The sequence below is a fragment of the Nothobranchius furzeri genome, chromosome 4 (genome assembly GCF_043380555.1).
Source record: "Nothobranchius furzeri strain GRZ-AD chromosome 4, NfurGRZ-RIMD1, whole genome shotgun sequence".
In the NCBI taxonomy this organism is placed as follows: Eukaryota; Metazoa; Chordata; class Actinopteri; order Cyprinodontiformes; family Nothobranchiidae; genus Nothobranchius; species Nothobranchius furzeri.
Window position 1 is genome coordinate 28,894,617 of NC_091744.1, and position 22,817 is coordinate 28,917,433.

Genomic DNA, 22,817 nt, shown 5'->3' on the forward strand with positions numbered 1-22,817 from the left:
TTCAGAAGCCAAGTTATAAGCCCACAAAGGTGTAACTGACTACTTCTTTAAAGTGACACCAGGCCCGGTGACCTTTGGGACATGGTTTGACCCCCTATAGGAATTTGAGATCATCATGAACCGTTCAGATCACTTACAACTCAATAGATTCTACCTTCTTGTAACGTTTCAGCCTGATTGGACCTTGTTTTCACACAAATGGACCCAGAATGATGTGAAATTGTGCTTCGTGCAACATAATTCTGGGTGCCATTTACAAACCATAAGTGCTAATGACTCCATTCCTTTTTGTGGTTGTAGGGGCTGTTGATTGGAGTATACTAAAACAAACCTGATCTCTCTAGTACATTCAGAAACCAAGTTATAAGCCCACAAATGTGTAACTGGACTACTTCTTTAAATTGACACCAGATCCGGTGACCTTTGGGACATGGTTTGACCCCCTTAGGAAAGCGCTATCATCATGAAACGTTCAGATCACTTACAACTCAATAGATTCTAGCTTCCAGTAACGTTTCAGCCTGATTGGACCTTGTTTTCACACGAATGGACCCAGAATGATGTGAAATTGTGCTTCGTGCAACATAATTCTGGGTGCCATTTACAAACCATAAGTGCTAATGACTCCATTCCTTTTTGTGGTTGTAGGGGCTGTTGATTGGAGTACACTAAAACAAACCTGACCTCTATAGGACATTCAGAAGCCAAGTTATAAGCCCACAAAGGTGTAACTGGACTACTTCTTTAAAGTGACACCAGGCCCGGTGACCTTTGGGACATGGTTTGACCACCTATAAGAATTTGAGATCATCATGAAACGTTCAGATCACTTACAACTCAATAGATTCTACCTTCTTGTAACGTTTCAGCCTGATTGGACCTTGTTTTCACACAAATGGACCCAGAATGATGTGAAATTGTGCTTCGTGCAACATAATTCTGGGTGCCATTTACAAACCATAAGTGCTAATGACTCCATTCCTTTTTGTGGTTGTAGGGGCTGTTGATTGGAGTATACTAAAACAAACCTGATCTCTCTAGTACATTCAGAAGCCAAGTTATAAGCCCACAAATGTGTAACTGGACTACTTCTTTAAATTGACACCAGATCCGGTGACCTTTGGGACATGGTTTGACCCCCTTAGGAAAGTGCTATCATCATGAAACGTTCAGATCACTTACAACTCAATAGATTCTAGCTTCCAGTAACGTTTCAGCCTGATTAGACGTTGTTTTCACACAAATGAACCCAGAATGATGTGAAATTGTGCTTCGTGCAACATAATTCTGGGTGCCATTTAAAAACCATAAGTGCTAATGACTCCATTCCTTTTTGTGGTTGTAGGGGCTGTTGATTGGAGTACACTAAAACAACCCTGACCTCTCTAGGACATTCAGAAGCCAAGTTATAAGCCCACAAATGTGTAACTGGACTACTTCTTTAAATTGACACCAGATCCGGTGACCTTTGGGACATGGTTTGACCCCCTTAGGAAAGTGCGATCATCATGAAACGTTCAGATCACTTACAACTCAATAGATTCTACCTTCCTGTATTGTTTCAGCCTGATTGGACCTTGTTTTCACACAAATGAACCCAGAATGATGTGAAATTGTGCTTCGTGCAACATAATTCTGGGTGCCATTTAAAAACCATAAGTGCTAATGTCTCCATTCCTTTTTGTGGCTGTAGGGGCTGTTGATTGGAGTACACTAAAGCAAACCTGATCACTCTAGGAAATTCAGAAGCCAAGTTATAAGCCCACAAATGTGTAACTGGACTACTTCTTTAAATTGACACCAGATCCGGTGACCTTTGGGACATGGTTTGACCCCCTTAGGAAAGTGCTATCAACATGAAATGTTCAGATCACTTACAACTCAATAGATTCTACCTTCCTGTAACGTTTCAGCCTGATTGGACCTTGTTTTCACACAAATGAACCCAGAATGATGTGAAATTGTGCTTCATGCAACATAATTCTGGGTGCCATTTAAAAACCATAAGTGCTAATGACTCCATTCCTTTTTGTGGTTGTAGGGGCTGTTGATTGGAGTATACTAAAACAAACCTGATCTCTCTAGGACATTCAGAAGCCAAGTTATAAGCCCACAAATGTGTAACTGGACTACTTCTTTAGACACCAGATCCGATGACCTTTGGGACATGGTTTGACCCCCTTAGGGAAGTGCTATCATCATGAAACGTTCAGATCACTTACAACTTAATAGATTCTACCTTCCTGTAATGTTTCAGCCTGATTGGACCTTGTTTTCACACAAATGGACCCAGAATGATGTGAAATTGTGCTTCGTGCAACATAATTCTGGGTGCCATTTACAAACCATAAGTGCTAATGACTCCATTCCTTTTCGTGGTTGTAGGGGCTGTTGATTGGAGTACACTAAAACAAACCTGATCTCTCTAGGACATTCAGAAGCCAAGTTATAAGCCCACAAATGTTTAACTGGACTACTTCTTTAAATTGACACCAGATCCGGTGACCTTTGGGACATGGTTTGACCCCCTTAGGAAAGTGCTATCATCATGAAACGTTCAGATCACTTACAACTCAATAGATTCTACCTTCCTGTAACGTTTCAGCCTGATTGGACCTTGTTTTCACACAAATGGACCCAGAATGATGTGAAATTGTGCTTCGTGCAACATAATTCTGGGTGCCATTTACAAACCATAAGTGCTAATGACTCCATTCCTTTTTGTGGTTGTAGGGGCTGTTGATTGGAGTACACTAAAACAAACCTGACCTCTATAGGACATTCAGAAGCCAAGTTATAAGCCCACAAAGGTGTAACTGGACTACTTCTTTAAAGTGACACCAGGCCCGGTGACCTTTGGGACATGGTTTGACCCCCTATAGGAATTTGAGATCATCATGAAACGTTCAGATCACTTACAACTCAATAGATTCTACCTTCTTGTAACGTTTCAGCCTGATTGGACCTTTTTTTCACACAAATGGACCCAGAATGATGTGAAATTGTGCTTCGTGCAACATAATTCTGGGTGCCATTTACAAACCATAAGTGCTAATGACTCCATTCCTTTTTGTGGTTGTAGGGGCTGTTGATTGGAGTATACTAAAACAAACCTGATCTCTCTAGTACATTCAGAAGCCAAGTTATAAGCCCACAAATGTGTAACTGGACTAATTCTTTAAATTGACACCAGATCCGGTGACCTTTGGGACATGGTTTGACCCCCTTAGGAAAGCGCTATCATCATGAAACGTTCAGATCACTTACAACTCAATAGATTCTAGCTTCCAGTAACGTTTCAGCCTGATTGGACCTTGTTTTCACACAAATGAACCCAGAATGATGTGAAATTGTGCTTCGTGCAAAATAATTCTGGGTGCCATTTACAAACCATAAGTGCTAATGACTCCATTCCTTTTTGCGGTTGTAGGGGCTGTTGATTGGAGTACACTAAAACAAACCTAACCTCTCTAGGACATTCAGAAGCCCAGTTATAAGCCCACACATGTGTATCTGGACTACTTCTTTAAATTGACACCAGATCCAGTGACCTTTGGGACATGGTTTGACCCCCTTAGGAAAGTGCTATCATCATGAAACGTTCAGATCAGTTACAACTCAGTAGATTCTACCTTCCTGTAACGTTTCAGCCTGATTGGACCTTGTTTTCACACAAATGGACCCAGAATGATGTGAAATTGTGCTTCGTGCAAAATAATTCTGGGTGCCATTTACAAACCATAAGTGCTAATGACTCCATTCCTTTTTGTGGTTGTAGGGGCTGTTGATTGGAGTACACTAAAACAAACCTAACCTCTCTAGGACATTCAGAAGCCAAGTTATAAGCCCACACAGGTGTAACTGGACTACTTCTTTAAAGTGACACTTGGCCCGGTGACCTTTGGGACATGGTTTGACCCCCTATAGGAATGTGCGATCATCTTGAAACGTTCAGATCACTTACAACTGAATAGATTCTACCTTCTTGTAGCGTTTCAGCCGGATTGGACCTTGTTTTCACACAAATTGACCCAGAATGATGTGAAATTGTGCTTCGTGCAACATAATTCTGGGTGCCACTTACAAACCATAAGTGCTAATGACTCCATTCCTTTTTGTGGTTGTAGGGGCTGTTGATTGGAGTACACTAAAACAAACTAACCTCTCTAGGACATTCAGAAGCCAAGTTATAAGCCCACAAAGGTGTAACTGGACTACTACTTTAAAGTGACACCAGGCCCGGTGACCTTTGGAACATGGTTTTACCCCCTATAGGAATGTGCGATCATCTTGAAACGTTCAGATCACTTACAACTCAATAGATTCTACCTTCTTGTAGCGTTTCAGCCTGATTGGACCTTGTTTTCACACAAATGGACCCAGAATGATGTGAAATTGTGCTTCATGCAACATAATTCTGGGTGCCATTTACAAACCATAAGTGCTAATGACTCCATTCCTTTTTGGGGTAATGGGGGTTGTTAATTGGAGTACGCTAAAACAAAGCTGATCTCTCTAGGACATTCAGAATCCAAGTTATAAGCCCACAAATGTGTAACTGGACTACTTCTTTAAATTGACACCAGTTCTAGTGACCTTTGGGACATGGTTTGACCCCATTAGGAAAGTGCTATCATCATGAAACGTTCAGATCACTTACAACTCAGTAGATTCTACCTTCCTGTAACGTTTCAGCCTGATTGGACCTTGTTTTCACACAAATGGACCCAGAATGATGTGAAATTGTGCTTCGTGCAAAATAATTCTGGGTGCCATTTACAAACCATAAGTGCTAATGACTCCATTCCTTTTTGTGGTTGTAGGGGCTGTTGATTGGAGTACACTAAAACAAACCTAACCTCTCTAGGACATTCAGAAGCCAAGTTATAAGCCCACACAGGTGTAACTGGACTACTTCTTTAAAGTGACACTTGGCCCGGTGACCTTTGGGACATCGTTTGACCCCCTATAGGAATGTGCGATCATCTTGAAACGTTCAGATCACTTACAACTGAATAGATTCTACCTTCTTGTAGCGTTTCAGCCGGATTGGACCTTGTTTTCACACAAATTGACCCAGAATGATGTGAATTTGTGCTTCGTGCAACATAATTCTGGGTGCCACTTACAAACCATAAGTGCTAATGACTCCATTCCTTTTTGTGGTTGTAGGGGCTGTTGATTGGAGTACACTAAAACAAACTAACCTCTCTAGGACATTCAGAAGCCAAGTTATAAGCCCACAAAGGTGTAACTGGACAACTACTTTAAAGTGACACCAGGCCCGGTGACCTTTGGAACATGGTTTTACCCCCTATAGGAATGTGCGATCATCTTGAAACGTTCAGATCACTTACAACTCAATAGATTCTACCTTCTTGTAGCGTTTCAGCCTGATTGGACCTTGTTTTCACACAAATGGACCCAGAATGATGTGAAATTGTGCTTCATGCAACATAATTCTGGGTGCCATTTACAAACCATAAGTGCTAATGACTCCATTCCTTTTTGGGGTAATGAGGGTTGTTAATTGGAGTACGCTAAAACAAAGCTGATCTCTCTAGGACATTCAGAAGCCAAGTTATAAGCCCACAAATGTGTAACTGGACTACTTCTTTAAATTGACACCAGTTCCGGTGACCTTTGGGACATGGTTTGACCCCATTAGGAAAGTGCTATCATCATGAAACGTTCAGATCACTTACAACTCAGTAGATTCTACCTTCCTGTAACGTTTCAGCCTGATTGGACCTTGTTTTCACACAAATGAACCCAGAATGATGTGAAATTGTGCTTCGTGCAACATAATTCTGGGTGCCATTTACAAACCATAAGTGCTAATGACTCCATTCCTTTTTGTGGTTGTAGGGGCTGTTGGTTGGAGTACATTAAAACAAACCTGATCTCTCTAGGACATTCAGAAGCCAAGTTATAAGCCCACAAATGTGTAACTGGACTACTTCTTTAAATTGACACCAGATCCGGTGACCTTTGGGACATGGTTTGACCCCCTTAGGAAAGTGCTATCATCATGAAACGTTCAGATCACTTACAACTCAATAGATTCTACCTTCCTGTAACGTTTCAGCCTGATTGGACCTTGTTTTCACACAAATGAACCCAGAATGATGTGAAATTGTGCTTCATGCAACTTAATTCTGGGTGCCATTTAAAAACCATAAGTGCTAATGACTCCATTCCTTTTTGTGGTTGTAGGGGCTGTTGATTGGAGTATACTAAAACAAACCTGATCTCTCTAGGACATTCAGAAGCCAAGTTATAAGCCCACAAATGTGTAACTGGACTACTTCTTTAGACACCAGATCCGATGACCTTTGGGACATGGTTTGACCCCCTTAGGGAAGTGCTATCATCATGAAACGTTCAGATCACTTACAACTTAATAGATTCTACCTTCCTGTAATGTTTCAGCCTGATTTGACCTTGTTTTCACACAAATGGACCCAGAATGATGTGAAATTGTGCTTCGTGCAACATAATTCTGGGTGCCATTTACAAACCATAAGTGCTAATGACTCCATTCCTTTTTGTGGTTGTAGGGGCTGTTGATTGGAGTACACTAAAACAAACCTGATCTCTCTAGGACATTCAGAAGCCAAGTTATAAGCCCACAAATGTGTAACTGGACTACTTCTTTAAATTGACACCAGATCCGGTGACCTTTGGGACATGGTTTGACCCCCTTAGGAAAGTGCTATCATCATGAAACGTTCAGATCACTTACAACTCAATAGATTCTACCTTCCTGTAACGTTTCAGCCTGATTGGACCTTGTTTTCACACAAATGGACCCAGAATGATGTGAAATTGTGCTTCGTGCAACATAATTCTGGGTGCCATTTACAAACCATAAGTGCTAATGACTCCATTCCTTTTTGTGGTTGTAGGGGCTGTTGATTGGAGTACACTAAAACAAACCTGGCCTCTATAGGACATTCAGAAGCCAAGTTATAAGCCCACAAAGGTGTAACTGGACTACTTCTTTAAAGTGACACCAGGCCCGGTGACCTTTGGGACATGGTTTGACCCCCTATAGGAATTTGAGATCATCATGAAACGTTCAGATCACTTACAACTCAATAGATTCTACCTTCTTGTAACGTTTCAGCCTGATTGGACCTTGTTTTCACACAAATGGACCCAGAATGATGTGAAATTGTGCTTCGTGCAACATAATTCTGGGTGCCATTTACAAACCATAAGTGCTAATGACTCCATTCCTTTTTGTGGTTGTAGGGGCTGTTGATTGGAGTATACTAAAACAAACCTGATCTCTCTAGTATATTTAGAAGCCAAGTTATAAGCCCACAAATGTGTAACTGGACTACTTCTTTAAATTGACACCAGATCCGGTGACCTTTGGGACATGGTTTGACCGCCTTAGGAAAGCGCTATCATCATGAAACGTTCAGATCACTTACAACTCAATAGATTCTAGCTTCCAGTAACGTTTCAGCCTGATTGGACCTTGTTTTCACACAAATGAACCCAGAATGATGTGAAATTGTGCTTCGTGCAAAATAATTCTGGGTGCCATTTACAAACCATAAGTGCTAATGACTCCATTCCTTTTTGCGGTTGTAGGGGCTGTTGATTGGAGTACACTAAAACAAACCTAACCTCTCTAGGACATTCAGAAGCCCAGTTATAAGCCCACACATGTGTAACTGGACTACTTCTTTAAAGTGACACCAGGCCCGGTGACCTTTGGGACATGGTTTGACCCCCTATGGGAATGTGAGATCATCATGAAACGTTCAGATCACTTACAACTCAATAGATTCTACCTTCTTGTAACGTTTCAGCCTGATTGGACCTTGTTTTCACACAAATGGACCCAGAATGATGTGAAATTGTGCTTCGTGCAACATAATTCTGGGTGCCATTTACAAACCATAAGGCGAATGACTCCATTCCTTTTGTGGTTGTAGGGGCTGTTGATTGGAGTACACTAAAACAAACCTGATCTCTCTAGGACATTCAGAAGCCAAGTTATAAGCCCACAAATGTGTAACTGGACTGCTTCTTTAAATTGACACCAGATCCGGTGACCTTTGGGACATGGTTTGACCCCCTTAGGAAAGTGCTATCATCATGAAACGTTCAGATCACTTACAACTCAATACATTCTACCTTCCTGTTACGTTTCAGCCTGATTGGACCTTGTTTTCACACAAATGAACCCAGAATGATGTGAAATTGTGCTTCGTGCAACATAATTCTGGGTGCCATTTACATACCATAAGTGCTAATGACTCCATTCCTTTTTGTGGTTGTAGGGGCTGTTGAATGGAGTACATTAAAACAAACCTGATATCTCTAGGACATTCAGAAGCCAAGTTATAAGACCACAAATGTGTAACTGGACTACTTCTTTAAATTGACACCAGATCCGGTGACCTTTGCGACATGGTTTGACCCCCTTAGGAAAGTGCTATCATCATGAAACGTTCAGATCACTTACAACTAAATAGATTCTACCTTCCTGTAACGTTTCAGCCTGATTGGACCTTGTTTTCACACAAATGAACCCAGAATGATGTGAGATTGTGCTTCGTGCAACATAATTCTGGGTGCCATTTACAAACCATAAATGCTAATGACTCCATTCCTTTTTGTGGTTGTAGGGGCTGTTGATTGGAGTACATTAAAACAAACCTGATCTCTCTAGGACATTCAGAAGCCAAGTTATAAGCCCACAAATGTGTAACTGGACTACTTCTTTAAATTGACACCAGATCCAGTGAGCTTTGGGACATGGTTTGACCCCCTTAGGAAAGTGCTATCATCATGAAACGTTCAGATCACTTACAACTGAATAGATTCTAGCTTCCAGTAACGTTTCAGCCAGATTGGACCTTGTTTTCACACAAATGAACCCAGAATGATGTGAAATTGTGCTTCGTGCAAAATAATTCTGGGTGCCATTTACAAACCATAAGTGCTAATGACTCCATTCCTTTTTGTGGTTGTAGGGGCTGTTGATATGAGTACACTAAAACAAACCTAACCTCTCTAGGACATTCAGAAGCCAAGTTATAAGCCCACAAAGGTGTAACTGGACTACTTCTTTAAAGTGACACTTGGCCCGGTGACCTTTGGGACATGGTTTGATCCCCTATAGGAATGTGCGATCATCTTGAAACGTTCAGATCACTTACAACTCAATAGATTCTAACTTCTTGTAGCGTTTCAGCCGGATTGGACCTTGTTTTCACACAAATTGACCCAGAATGATGTGAAATTGTGCTTCGTGCAACATAATTCTGGGTGCCACTTACAAACCATAAGTGCTAATGACTCCATTCCTTTTTGTGTTTGTAGGGGCTCTTGATTGGAGTACATTAAAACAAACCTGATCTCTATAGGACATTCAGAAGCCAAGTTATAAGCCCACAAATATGTAACTGGACTACTTCTTTAAATTGACACCAGATCCGGTGACCTTTGGGACATGGTTTCACCCCCTTAGGGAAAGTGCTATCATCATGAAACGTTCAGATCACTTACAACTCAATACATTCTACCTTCCTGTAACGTTTCAGCCTTATTGGACCTTGTTTTCACACAAATGAACCCAGAATGATGTGAAATTGTGCTTCGTGCAACATAATTCTGGGTGCCATTTAAATACCATAAGTGCTAATGACTCCATTCCTTTTTGTGGTTGTAGGGGCTGTTGAATGGAGTACATTAAAACAAACCTGATATCTCTAGGACATTCAGAAGCCAAGTTATAAGCCCACAAATGTGTAACTGGACTACTTCTTTAAATTGACACCAGATCCGGTGACCTTTGCGACATGGTTTGACCCCCTTAGGAAAGTGCTATCATCATGAAACGTTCAGATCACTTACAACTAAATAGATTCTACCTTCCTGTAACGTTTCAGCCTGATTGGACCTTGTTTTCACACAAATGAACCCAGAATGATGTGAAATTGTGCTTCGTGCAACATAATTCTGGGTGCCATTTACAAACCATAAATGCTAATGACTCCATTCCTTTTTGTGGTTGTAGGGGTTGTTGATTGGAGTACATTAAAACAAACCTGATCTCTCTAGGACATTCAGAAGCCAAGTTATAAGCCCACAAATGTGTAACTGGACTACTTCTTTAAATTGACACCAGATCCGGTGAGCTTTGGGACATGGTTTGACCCCCTTAGGAAAGTGCTATCATCATGAAACGTTCAGATCACTTACAACTCAATAGATTCTACCTTCCTGTAACGTTTCAGCCTGATTGGACCTTGTTTTCACACAAATGGACCCAGAATGATGTGAAATTGTGCTTCGTGCAACATAATTCTGGGTGCCATTTACAAACCATAAGTGCTAATGACTCCATTCCTTTTTGTGGTTGTAGGGGCTGTTGATTGGAGTACTCTAAAACAAACCTGACCTCTCTAGGACATTCAGAAGCCAAGTTATAAGCCCACAAAGGTGTAACTGGACTACTTCTTTAAAGTGACACCAGGCCCGGTGACCTTTGGGACATGGTTTGACCCCCTATGGGAATGTGAGATCATCATGAAACGTTCAGATCACTTACAACTCAATAGATTCTACCTTCTTGTAACGTTTCAGCCTGATTGGACCTTGCTTTCACACAAATGGACCCAGAATGATGTGAAATTGTGCTTCGTGCAACATAATTCTGGGTGCCATTTACAAACCATAAGGCGAATGACTCCATTCCTTTTGTGGTTGTAGGGGCTGTTGATTGGAGTACACTAAAACAAACCTGATCTCTCTAGGACATTCAGAAGCCAAGTTATAAGCCCACAAATGTGTAACTGGACTACTTCTTTAAATTGACACCAGATCCGGTGACCTTTGGGACATGGTTTGATCCCCTTAGGAAAGCGCTATCATCATGAAACGTTCAGATCACTTACAACTAAATAGATTCTACCTTCCTGTAACGTTTCAGCCTGATTGGACCTTGTTTTCACACAAATGAACCCAGAATGATGTGAAATTGTGCTTCGTGCAACATAATTCTGGGTGCCATTTACAAACCATAAATGCTAATGACTCCATTCCTTTTTGTGGTTGTAGGGGCTGTTGATTGGAGTACATTAAAACAAACCTGATCTCTCTAGGACATTCAGAAGCCAAGTTATAAGCCCACAAATGTGTAACTGGACTACTTCTTTAAATTGACACCAGATCCGGTGACCTTTGGGACATGGTTTGACCCCCTTAGGAAAGTGCTATCATCATGAAACGTTCAGATCACTTACAACTCAATAGATTCTACCTTCTTGTAACGTATCAGCCTGATTGGACCTTGTTTTCACACAAATGGACCCAGAATGATGTGAAATTGTGCTTCGTGCAACATAATTCTGGGTGCCATTTACAAACCATAAGTGCTAATGACTCCATTCCTTTTTGTGGTTGTAGGGGCTGTTGATTGGAGTATACTAAAACAAACCTGATCTCTCTAGGACATTCAGAAGCCAAGTTATAAGCCCACAAATGTGTAACTGGACTACTTCGTTAAATTGACCCCAGATCCGGTGACCTTTGGGACATGGTTTGACCCCCTTAGGAAAGCGCTATCATCATGAAACATTCAGATCACTTACAAATCAATAGATTCTAGCTTCCAGTAACGTTTCAGCCTGATTGGACCTTGTTTTCACACAAATGAACCCAGAATGATGTGAAATTGTGCTTCGTGCAAAATAATTCTGGGTGCCATTTACAAACCATAAGTGCTAATGACTCCATTCCTTTTTGTGGTTGTAGGGGCTGTTGATATGAGTACACTAAAGCAAACCTAACCTCTCTAGGACATTCAGAAGCCAAGTTATAAGCCCACAAAGGTGTAACTGGACTACTTCTTTAAAGTGACACTTGGCCCGGTGACCTTTGGGACATTGTTTGACCCCCTATAGGAATGTGCGATCATCTTGAAACGTTCAGATCACTTACAACACAATAGATTCTAACTTCTTGTAGCGTTTCAGCCGGATTGGACCTTGTTTTCACACAAATTGACCCAGAATGAAGTGAAATTGTGCTTCGTGCAACATAATTCTGGGTGCCACTTACAAACCATAAGTGCTAATGACTCCATTCCTTTTTGGGGTTGTAGGGGCTGTTGATTGGAGTACATTAAAACAAACCTGATCTCTCTAGGACATTCAGAAGCCAAGTTATAAGCCCACAAATGTGTAACTGGACTACTTCTTTAAATTGACACCAGATCCGGTGACCTTTGGGACATGGTGTGACCCCCTTAGGAAAGTTCTATCATCATGAAACGTTCAGATCACTTACAACTCAATAGATTCTACCTTCCAGTAACGTTTCAGCCTGATTGGACCTTGTTTTCACACAAATGGACCCAGAATGATGTGAAATTGTGCTTCGTGCAACATAATTCTGGGTGCCATTTACAAACCATAAGTGCTAATGACTCCATTCCTGTTAGAGGTTGTAGGGGCTGTTGATTGGAGTACACTAAAACAAACCTGACCTCTCTAGGACATTCAGAAGCCAAGTTATAAGCCCACAAAGGTGTAACTGGACTACTTCTTTAAATTGACACCAGATCCGGTGATCTTTGGGACATGGTTTGACCCCCTTAGGAAAGTGCTATCATCATGAAACGTTCAGATCACTTACAACTCAGTAGATTCTACCTTCCTGTAAAGTTTCAGCCTGATTGGACCTTGTTTTCACACAAATGAACCCAGAATGATGTGAAATTGTGCTTCGTGCAACATAATTCTGGGTGCCATTTACAAACCATAAGTGCTAATGACTCCATTCCTTTTTGTGGTTGTAGGGGCTGTTGATTGGAGTACACTAAAACAACCCTGACCTCTCTAGGACATTCAGAAGCCAAGTTATAAGCCCACAAATGTGTAACTGGACTACTTCTTTAAAGTGACACCAGATCCGGTGACCTTTGGGACATGGTTTGACCCCCTTAGGAAAGTGCGATCATCATGAAATGTTCAGATCACTTACAACTCAATAGATTATACCTTCCTGTATTGTTTCAGCCTGATTGGACCTTGTTTTCACACAAATGAACCCAGAATGATGTGAAATTGTGCTTCGTGCAACATAATTCTGGGTGCCATTTAAAAACCATAAGTGCTAATGTCTCCATTCCTTTTTGTGGTTGTAGGGGCTGTTGATTGGAGTACACTAAAGCAAACCTGATCGCTCTGGACATTCAGAAGCCAAGTTATAAGCCCACAAATGTGTAACTGGACTACTTCTTTAAATTGACACCAGATCCGGTGACCTTTGGGACATGGTTTGACCCCCTTAGGAAAGTGCTATCATCATGAAACGTTCAGATCACTTACAACTCAATAGATTCTACCTTCCTGTAACATTTCAGCCTGATTGGACCTTGTTTTCACACAAATGGACCCAGAATGATGTGAAATTGTGCTTCGTGCAACATAATTCTGGGTGCCATTTACAAACCATAAGTGCTAATGACTCCATTCCGTTTTGTGGTTGTAGGGGCTGTTGATTGGAGTACACTAAAACAAACCTGACCTCTCTAGGACATTCAGAAGCCAAGTTATAAGCCCACAAAGGTGTAACTGGACTACTTCTTTAAAGTGACACCAGGCCCGGTGACCTTTGGGACATGGTTTGACCCCCTATGGGAATGTGAGATCATCATGAAACGTTCAAATCACTTACAACTCAATAGATTCTACCTTCTTGTAACGTTTCAGCGTGATTGGACCTTGTTTTCACACAAATGGACCCAGAATGATGTGAAATTGTGCTTCGTGCAACATAATTCTGGGTGCCAATTACAAACCATAAGTGCTAATGACTCCATTCCTTTTGTGGTTGTAGGGGCTGTTGATTGGAGTACACTAAAACAAACCTGATCTCTCTAGGACATTCAGAAGCCAAGTTATAAGCCCACAAAGGTGTAACTGGACTACTTCTTTAAATTGACACCAGATCCGGTGACCTTTGGGACATGGTTTGACCCCCTTAGGAAAGTGCGATCATCATGAAACTTTCAGATCACTTACAACTCAATAGATTCTACCTTCCTGTATTGTTTCAGCCTGATTGGACCTTGTTTTCACACAAATGAACCCAGAATGATGTGAAATTGTGCTTCGTGCAACATAATTCTGGGTGCCATTTAAAAACCATAAGTGCTAATGTCTCCATTCCTTTTTGTGGTTGTAGGGGCTGTTGATTGGAGTACACTAAAGCAAACCTGATCGCTCTAGGACATTCAGAAGCCAAGTTATAAGCCCACAAATGTGTAACTGGACTACTTCTTTAAATTGACACCAGATCCGGTGACCTTTAGGACATGGTTTGACCCCCTTAGGAAAGTGCTATCATCATGAAACGTTCAGATCACTTACAACTCAAAAGATTCTACCTTCCTGTAATGTTTCAGCCTGATTGGACCTTGTTTTCACACAAATGGACCCAGAATGATGTGAAATTGTGCTTCGTGCAACATAATTCTGGGTGCCATTTACAAACCATAAATGCTAATGACTCCATTCCTTTTTGTGGTTGTAGGGGCTGTTGATTGGAGTACATTAAAACAAACCTGATCTCTCTAGGACATTCAGAAGCCAAGTTATAAGCCCACAAATGTGTAACTGGACTACTTCTTTAAATTGACACCAGATCCGGTGACCTTTGGGACATGGTTTGACCCCCTTAGGAAAGTGCTATCATCATGAAACGTTCAGATCACTTACAACTCAATAGATTCTACCTTCTTGTAACGTATCAGCCTGATTGGACCTTGTTTTCACACAAATGGACCCAGAATGATGTGAAATTGTGCTTCGTGCAACATAATTCTGGGTGCCATTTACAAACCATAAGTGCTAATGACTCCATTCCTTTTTGTGGTTGTAGGGGCTGTTGATTGGAGTACACTAAAACAAACCTAACCTCTCTAGGACATTCAGAAGCCAAGTTATAAGCCCACAAAGGTGTAACTGGACTACTTCTTTAAAGTGACACTTGGCCCGGTGACCTTTGGGACATGGTTTGACCCCCTATAGGATTGTGCGATCATCTTGAAACGTTCAGATCACTTTCACCTCAATAGATTCTAACTTCTTGTAGCGTTTCAGCCGGATTGGACCTTGTTTTCACACAAATTGACCCAGAATGATGTGAAATTGTGCTTCGTGCAACATAATTCTGGGTGCCACTTACAAACCATAAGTGCTAATGACTCCATTCCTTTTTGGGGTTGTAGGGTCTGTTGATTGGAGTACATTAAAACAAACCTGATCTCTCTAGGACATTCAGAAGCCAAGTTATAAGCCCACAAATGTGTAACTGGACTACTTCTTTAAATTGACACCAGATCCGGTGACCTTTGGGACATGGTGTGACCCCCTTAGGAAAGTTCTATCATCATGAAACGTTCAGATCACTTACAACTCAATAGATTCTACCTTCCAGTAACGTTTCAGCCTGATTGGACCTTGTTTTCACACAAATGGACCCAGAATGATGTGAAATTGTGCTTCGTGCAACATAATTCTGGGTGCCATTTACAAACCGTAAGTGCTAATGACTCCATTCCTTTTTGTGGTTGTAGGGGCTGTTGATTGGAGTACACTAAAACAAACCTAACCTCTCTAGGACATTCAGAAGCTAAGTTATAAGCCCACAAAGGTGTAACTGGACTACTTCTTTAAAGTGACACCAGGCCCGGTGACCTTTGGGACATGGTTTTACCCCCTATAGGAATGTGCGATCATCTTGAAACGTTCAGATCACCTACAACTCAATAGATTCTACCTTCTTGTAGCGTTTCAGCCTGATTGGACCTTGTTTTCACACAAATGGACCCAGAATGATGTGAAATTGTGCTTCGTGCAACATAATTCTGGGTGCCATTTACAAACCATAAGTGCTAATGACTCCATTCCTTTTTGTGGTTGTAGGGGCTGTTGATCTGAGTACACTAAAACAAACCTGATCTCTCTAGGACATTCAGAAGCCAAGTTATAAGCCCACAAATGTGTAACTGGACTACTTCTTTAAATTGACACCAGATCCGGTGATCTTTGGGACATGGTTTGACCCCCTTAGGAAAGTGCTATCATCATGAAACGTTCAGATCACTTACAACTCAGTAGATTCTACCTTCCTGTAAAGTTTCAGCCTGATTGGACCTTGTTTTCACACAAATGAACCCAGAATGATGTGAAATTGTGCTTCGTGCAACATAATTCTGGGTGCCATTTAAAAACCATAAGTGCTAATGACTCCATTCCTTTTTGTGGTTGTAGGGGCTGTTGATTGGAGTACACTAAAACAACCCTGACCTCCCTAGGACATTCAGAAGCCAAGTTATAAGCCCACAAATGTGTAACTGGACTACTTCTTTAAAGTGACACCAGATCCGGTGACCTTTGGGACATGGTTTGACCCCCTTAGGAAAGTGCGATCATCATGAAACGTTCAGATTACTTACAACTCAATAGATTCTACCTTCCTGTATTGTTTCAGCCTGATTGGACCTTGTTTTCACACAAATGAACCCAGAATGATGTGAAATTGTGCTTCGTGCAACATAATTCTGGGTGCCATTTAAAAACCATAAGTGCTAATGTCTCCATTCCTTTTTGTGGTTGTAGGGGCTGTTGATTGGAGTACACTAAAACAAACCTGACCTCTCTAGGACATTCAGAAGCCAAGTTATAAGCCCACAAAGGTGTAACTGGACTACTTCTTTAAAGTGACACCAGGCCCGGTGACCTCTGGGACATGGTTTGACCCCCTATGGGAATGTGAGATCATCATGAAACGTTCAGATCACTTACAACTCAATAGATTCTACCTTCTTGTAACGTTTCAGCCTGATTGGACCTTGTTTTCACACAAATGGACCCAGAATGATGTGAAATTGTGCTTCGTGCAACATAATTCTGGGTGCCAATTACAAACCATAAGTGCTAATGACTCCATTCCTTTTGTGGTTGTAGGGGCTGTTGATTGGAGTACACTAAAACAAACCTGATCTCTCTAGGACATTCAGAAGCCAAGTTATAAGCCCACAAATGTGTAACTGGACTACTTCTTTAAATTGACACCAGATCCGGTGACCTTTGGGACATGGTTTGATCCCCTTAGGAAAGCGCTATCATCATGAAACGTTCAGATCACTTACAACTAAATAGATTCTACCTTCCTGTAACGTTTCAGCCTGATTGGACCTTGTTTTCACACAAATGAACCCAGAATGATGTGAAATTGTGCTTCGTGCAACATAATTCTGGGTGCCATTTACAAACCATAAATGCTAATGACTCCATTCCTTTTTGTGGTTGTAGGGGCTGTTGACTGGAGTACATTAAAACAAACCTGATCTCTCTAGGACATTCAGAAGCCAAGTTATAAGCCCACAAATGTGTAACTGGACTACTACTTTAAATTGACACCAGATCCGGTGACCTTTGGGACATGGTTTGACCCCCTTAGGAAAGTGCTATCATCATGAAACGTTCAGATCACTTACAACTCAATAGATTCTACCTTCTTGTAACGTATCAGCCTGATTGGACCTTGTTTTCACACAAATGGACCCAGAATGATGTGAAATTGTGCTTCGTGCAACATAATTCTGGGTGCCATTTACAAACCATAAGTGCTAATGACTCCATTCCTTTTTGTGGTTGTAGGGGCTGTTGATTGGAGTATACTAAAACAAACCTGATCTCTCTAGGACATTCAGAAGCCAAGTTATAAGCCCACAAATGTGTAATTGGACTACTTCTTTAAAGTGACACCAGATCCGGTGACCTTTGGGACATGGTTTGACCCCCTTAGGAAAGCGCTATCATCATGAAACGTTCAGATCACTTACAACTCAATAGATTCTAGCTTCCAGTAACGTTTCAGCCTGATTGGACCTTGTTTTCACACAAATGAACCCAGAATGATGTGAAATTGTGCTTCGTGCAAAATAATTCTGGGTGCCATTTACAAACCATAAATGCTAATGACTCCATTCCTTTTTGTGGTTGTAGGGGCTGTTGATTGGAGTACACTAAAACAAACCTAACCTCTCTAGGACATTCAGAAGCCAAGTTATAAGCCCACAAAGGTGTAACTGGACTACTTCTTTAAAGTGACACTTGGCCCGGTGACCTTTGGGACATGGTTTGACCCCCTATAGGAATGTGCGATCATCTTGAAACGTTCAGATCACTTACAACTCAATAGATTCTACCTTCTTGTAGCGTTTCAGCCGGATTGGACCTTGTTTTCACACAAATTGACCCAGAATGATGTGAAATTGTGCTTCGTGCAACATAATTCTGGGTGCCACTTACAAACCATAAGTGCTAATGACTCCATTCCTTTTTGTGGTTGTAGGGGCTGTTGATTGGAGTACATTAAAACAAACCTGATCTCTCTAGGACATTCAGAAGCCAAGTTATAAGCCCACAAATGTGTAACTGGACTACTTCTTTAAATTGACACCAGATCCAGTGACCTTTGGGACATGGTTTCACCCCCTTAGGAAAGTTCTATCATCATGAAACGTTCAGATCACTTACAACTCAATAGATTCTACCTTCCTGTAACGTTTCAGCCTGATTGGACCTTGTTTTCACACAAATGAACCCAGAATGATGTGAAATTGTGCTTCGTGCAACATAATTCTGGGTGCCATTTACAAACCATAAGTGCTAATGACTCCATTCCTTTTTGTGGTTGTAGGGGCTGTTGATTGGAGTACACTAAAACAAACCTAACCTCTCTAGGACATTCAGAAGCCAAGTTATAAGCCCACAAAGGTGTAACTGGACTACTTCTTTAAAGTGACACCAGGCCCAGTGACCTTTGGGACATGGTTTTACCCCCTATAGGAATGTGCGATCATCTTGAAATGTTCAGATCACTTACAACTCAATAGATTCTACCTTCTTGTAGCGTTTCAGCCTGATTGGACCTTGTTTTCACACAAATGGACCCAGAATGATGTGAAATTGTGCTTCGTGCAACATAATTCTGGGTGCCATTTACAAACCATAAGTGCTAATGACTCCATTCCATTTTGTGGTTGTAGGGGCTGTTGATTGGAGTACACTAAAACAAACCTGATCTCTCTAGGACATTCAGAAGCCAAGTTATAAGCCCACAAATGTGTAACTGGACTACTTCTTTAAATTGACACCAGATCCGGTGATCTTTGGGACATGGTTTGACCCCCTTAGGAAAGTGCTATCATCATGAAACGTTCATATCACTTACAACTCAGTAGATTCTACCTTCCTGTAACGTTTCAGCCTGATTGGACCTTGTTTTCACACAAATGAACCCAGAATGATGTGAAATTGTGCTTCGTGCAACATAATTCTGGGTGCCATTTAAAAACCATAAGTGCTAATGACTCCATTCCTTTTTGTGGTTGTAGGGGCTGTTGATTGGAGTACACTAAAACAACCCTGACCTCTCTAGGACATTCAGAAGCCAAGTTATAAGCCCACAAATGTGTAACTGGACTACTTCTTTAAAGTGACACTTGGCCCGGTGACCTTTGGGACATGGTTTGACCCCCTATAGGAATGTGCGATCATCTTGAAACGTTCAGATCACTTACAACTCAATAGATTCTACCTTCTTGTAGCGTTTCAGCCGGATTGGACCTTGTTTTCACACAAATTGACCCAGAATGATGTGAAATTGTGCTTCGTGCAACATAATTCTGGGTGCCACTTACAAACCATAAGTGCTAATGACTCCATTCCTTTTTGTGGTTGTAGGGGCTGTTGATTGGAGTACATTAAAACAAACCTGATCTCTCTAGGACATTCAGAAGCCAAGTTATAAGCCCACAAATGTGTAACTGGACTACTTCTTTAAATTGACACCAGATCCAGTGACCTTTGGGACATGGTTTCACCCCCTTAGGAAAGTTCTATCATCATGAAACGTTCAGATCACTTACAACTCAATAGATTCTACCTTCCTGTAACGTTTCAGCCTGATTGGACCTTGTTTTCACACAAATGAACCCAGAATGATGTGAAATTGTGCTTCGTGCAACATAATTCTGGGTGCCATTTACAAACCATAAGTGCTAATGACTCCATTCCTTTTTGTGGTTGTAGGGGCTGTTGATTGGAGTACACTAAAACAAACCTAACCTCTCTAGGACATTCAGAAGCCAAGTTATAAGCCCACAAAGGTGTAACTGGACTACTTCTTTAAAGTGACACCAGGCCCAGTGACCTTTGGGACATGGTTTTACCCCCTATAGGAATGTGCGATCATCTTGAAATGTTCAGATCACTTACAACTCAATAGATTCTACCTTCTTGTAGCGTTTCAGCCTGATTGGACCTTGTTTTCACACAAATGGACCCAGAATGATGTGAAATTGTGCTTCGTGCAACATAATTCTGGGTGCCATTTACAAACCATAAGTGCTAATGACTCCATTCCATTTTGTGGTTGTAGGGGCTGTTGATTGGAGTACACTAAAACAAACCTGATCTCTCTAGGACATTCAGAAGCCAAGTTATAAGCCCACAAATGTGTAACTGGACTACTTCTTTAAATTGACACCAGATCCGGTGATCTTTGGGACATGGTTTGACCCCCTTAGGAAAGTGCTATCATCATGAAACGTTCATATCACTTACAACTCAGTAGATTCTACCTTCCTGTAACGTTTCAGCCTGATTGGACCTTGTTTTCACACAAATGAACCCAGAATGATGTGAAATTGTGCTTCGTGCAACATAATTCTGGGTGCCATTTAAAAACCATAAGTGCTAATGACTCCATTCCTTTTTGTGGTTGTAGGGGCTGTTGATTGGAGTACACTAAAACAACCCTGACCTCTCTAGGACATTCAGAAGCCAAGTTATAAGCCCACAAATGTGTAACTGGACTACTTCTTTAAAGTGACACCAGATCCGGTGACCTTTGGGACATGGTTTGACCCCCTTAGGAAAGTGCGATCATCATGAAACGTTCAGATCACTTACAACTCAATAGATTCTACCTTCCTGTATTGTTTCAGCCTGATTGGACCTTGTTTTCACACAAATGAACCCAGAATGATGTGAAATTGTGCTTCGTGCAACATAATTCTGGGTGCCATTTAAAAACCATAAGTGCTAATGTCTCCATTCCTTTTTCTTGTTGTAGGGGCTGTTGATTGGAGTACACTAAAGCAAACCTGATCGCTCTAGGACATTCAGAAGCCAAATTATAAGCCCACAAATGTGTAACTGGACTACTTCTTTAAATTGACACCAGATCCGGTGACCTTTGGGACATGGTTTGACCCCCTTAGGAAAGTGCTATCATCATGAAATGTTCAGATCACTTACAACTCAATAGATTCTACTTTCCTGTAACGTTTCAGCCTGATTGTACCTTGTTTTCACACAAATGAACCCAGAATGATGTGAAATTGTGCTTCGTGCAACATAATTCTGGGTGCCATTTAAAAACCATAAGTGCTAATGACTCCATTCCTTTTTGTGGTTGTAGGGGCTGTTGATTGGAGTATACTAAAACAAACCTGATCTCTCTAGGACATTCAGAAGCCAAGTTATAAGCCCACAAATGTGTAACTGGACTACTTTTTTAGACACCAGATCCGGTGACCTTTGGGACATGGTTTGACCCCCTTAGGAAAGTGCTATCATCATGAAACGTTCAGATCACTTACAACTCAATAGATTCTACCTTCCTGTAATATTTCAGCCTGATTGGACCTTGTTTTCACACAAATGAACCCAGAATGATGTGAAATTGTGCTTCGTGCAACATAATTCTGGGTGCCATTTAAAAACCATAAGTGCTAATGTCTCCATTCCTTTTTGTGGTTCTAGGGGCTGTTGATTGGAGTACACTAAAACAAACCTGATCACTCTAGGACATTCAGAAGCCAAGTTATAAGCCCACAAATGTGTAACTGGAATACTTCTTTAAATTGACACCAGATCCGGTGACCTTTGGGACATGGTTTGACCCCCTTAGGAAAGTGCTATCATCATGAAACGTTCAGATCACTTACAACTCAATAGATTCTACCTTCCTGTAACGTTTCAGCCTGATTGGACCTTGTTTTCACACAAATGGACCCAGAATGATGTGAAATAGTGCTTCGTGCAACATAATTCTGGGTGCCATTTAAAAACCATAAGTGCTAATGACTCCATTCCTTTTTGTGGTTGTAGGGGCTGTTGATTGGAGTACACTAAAACAACCCTGACCTCTCTAGGACATTCAGAAGCCAAGTTATAAGCCCACAAATGTGTAACTGGACTACTTCTTTAAAGTGACACCAGATCCGGTGACCTTTGGGACATGGTTTGACCCCCTTAGGAAAGTGCGATCATCATGAAACGTTCAGATCACTTACAACTCAATAGATTCTACCTTCCTGTATTGTTTCAGCCTGATTGGACCTTGTTTTCACACAAATGAACCCAGAATGATGTGAAATTGTGCTTCGTGCAACATAATTCTGGGTGCCATTTAAAAACCATAAGTGCTAATGTCTCCATTCCTTTTTCTTGTTGTAGGGGCTGTTGATTGGAGTACACTAAAGCAAACCTGATCGCTCTAGGACATTCAGAAGCCAAATTATAAGCCCACAAATGTGTAACTGGACTACTTCTTTAAATTGACACCAGATCCGGTGACCTTTGGGACATGGTTTGACCCCCTTAGGAAAGTGCTATCATCATGAAATGTTCAGATCACTTACAACTCAATAGATTCTACCTTCCTGTAACGTTTCAGCCTGATTGTACCTTGTTTTCACACAA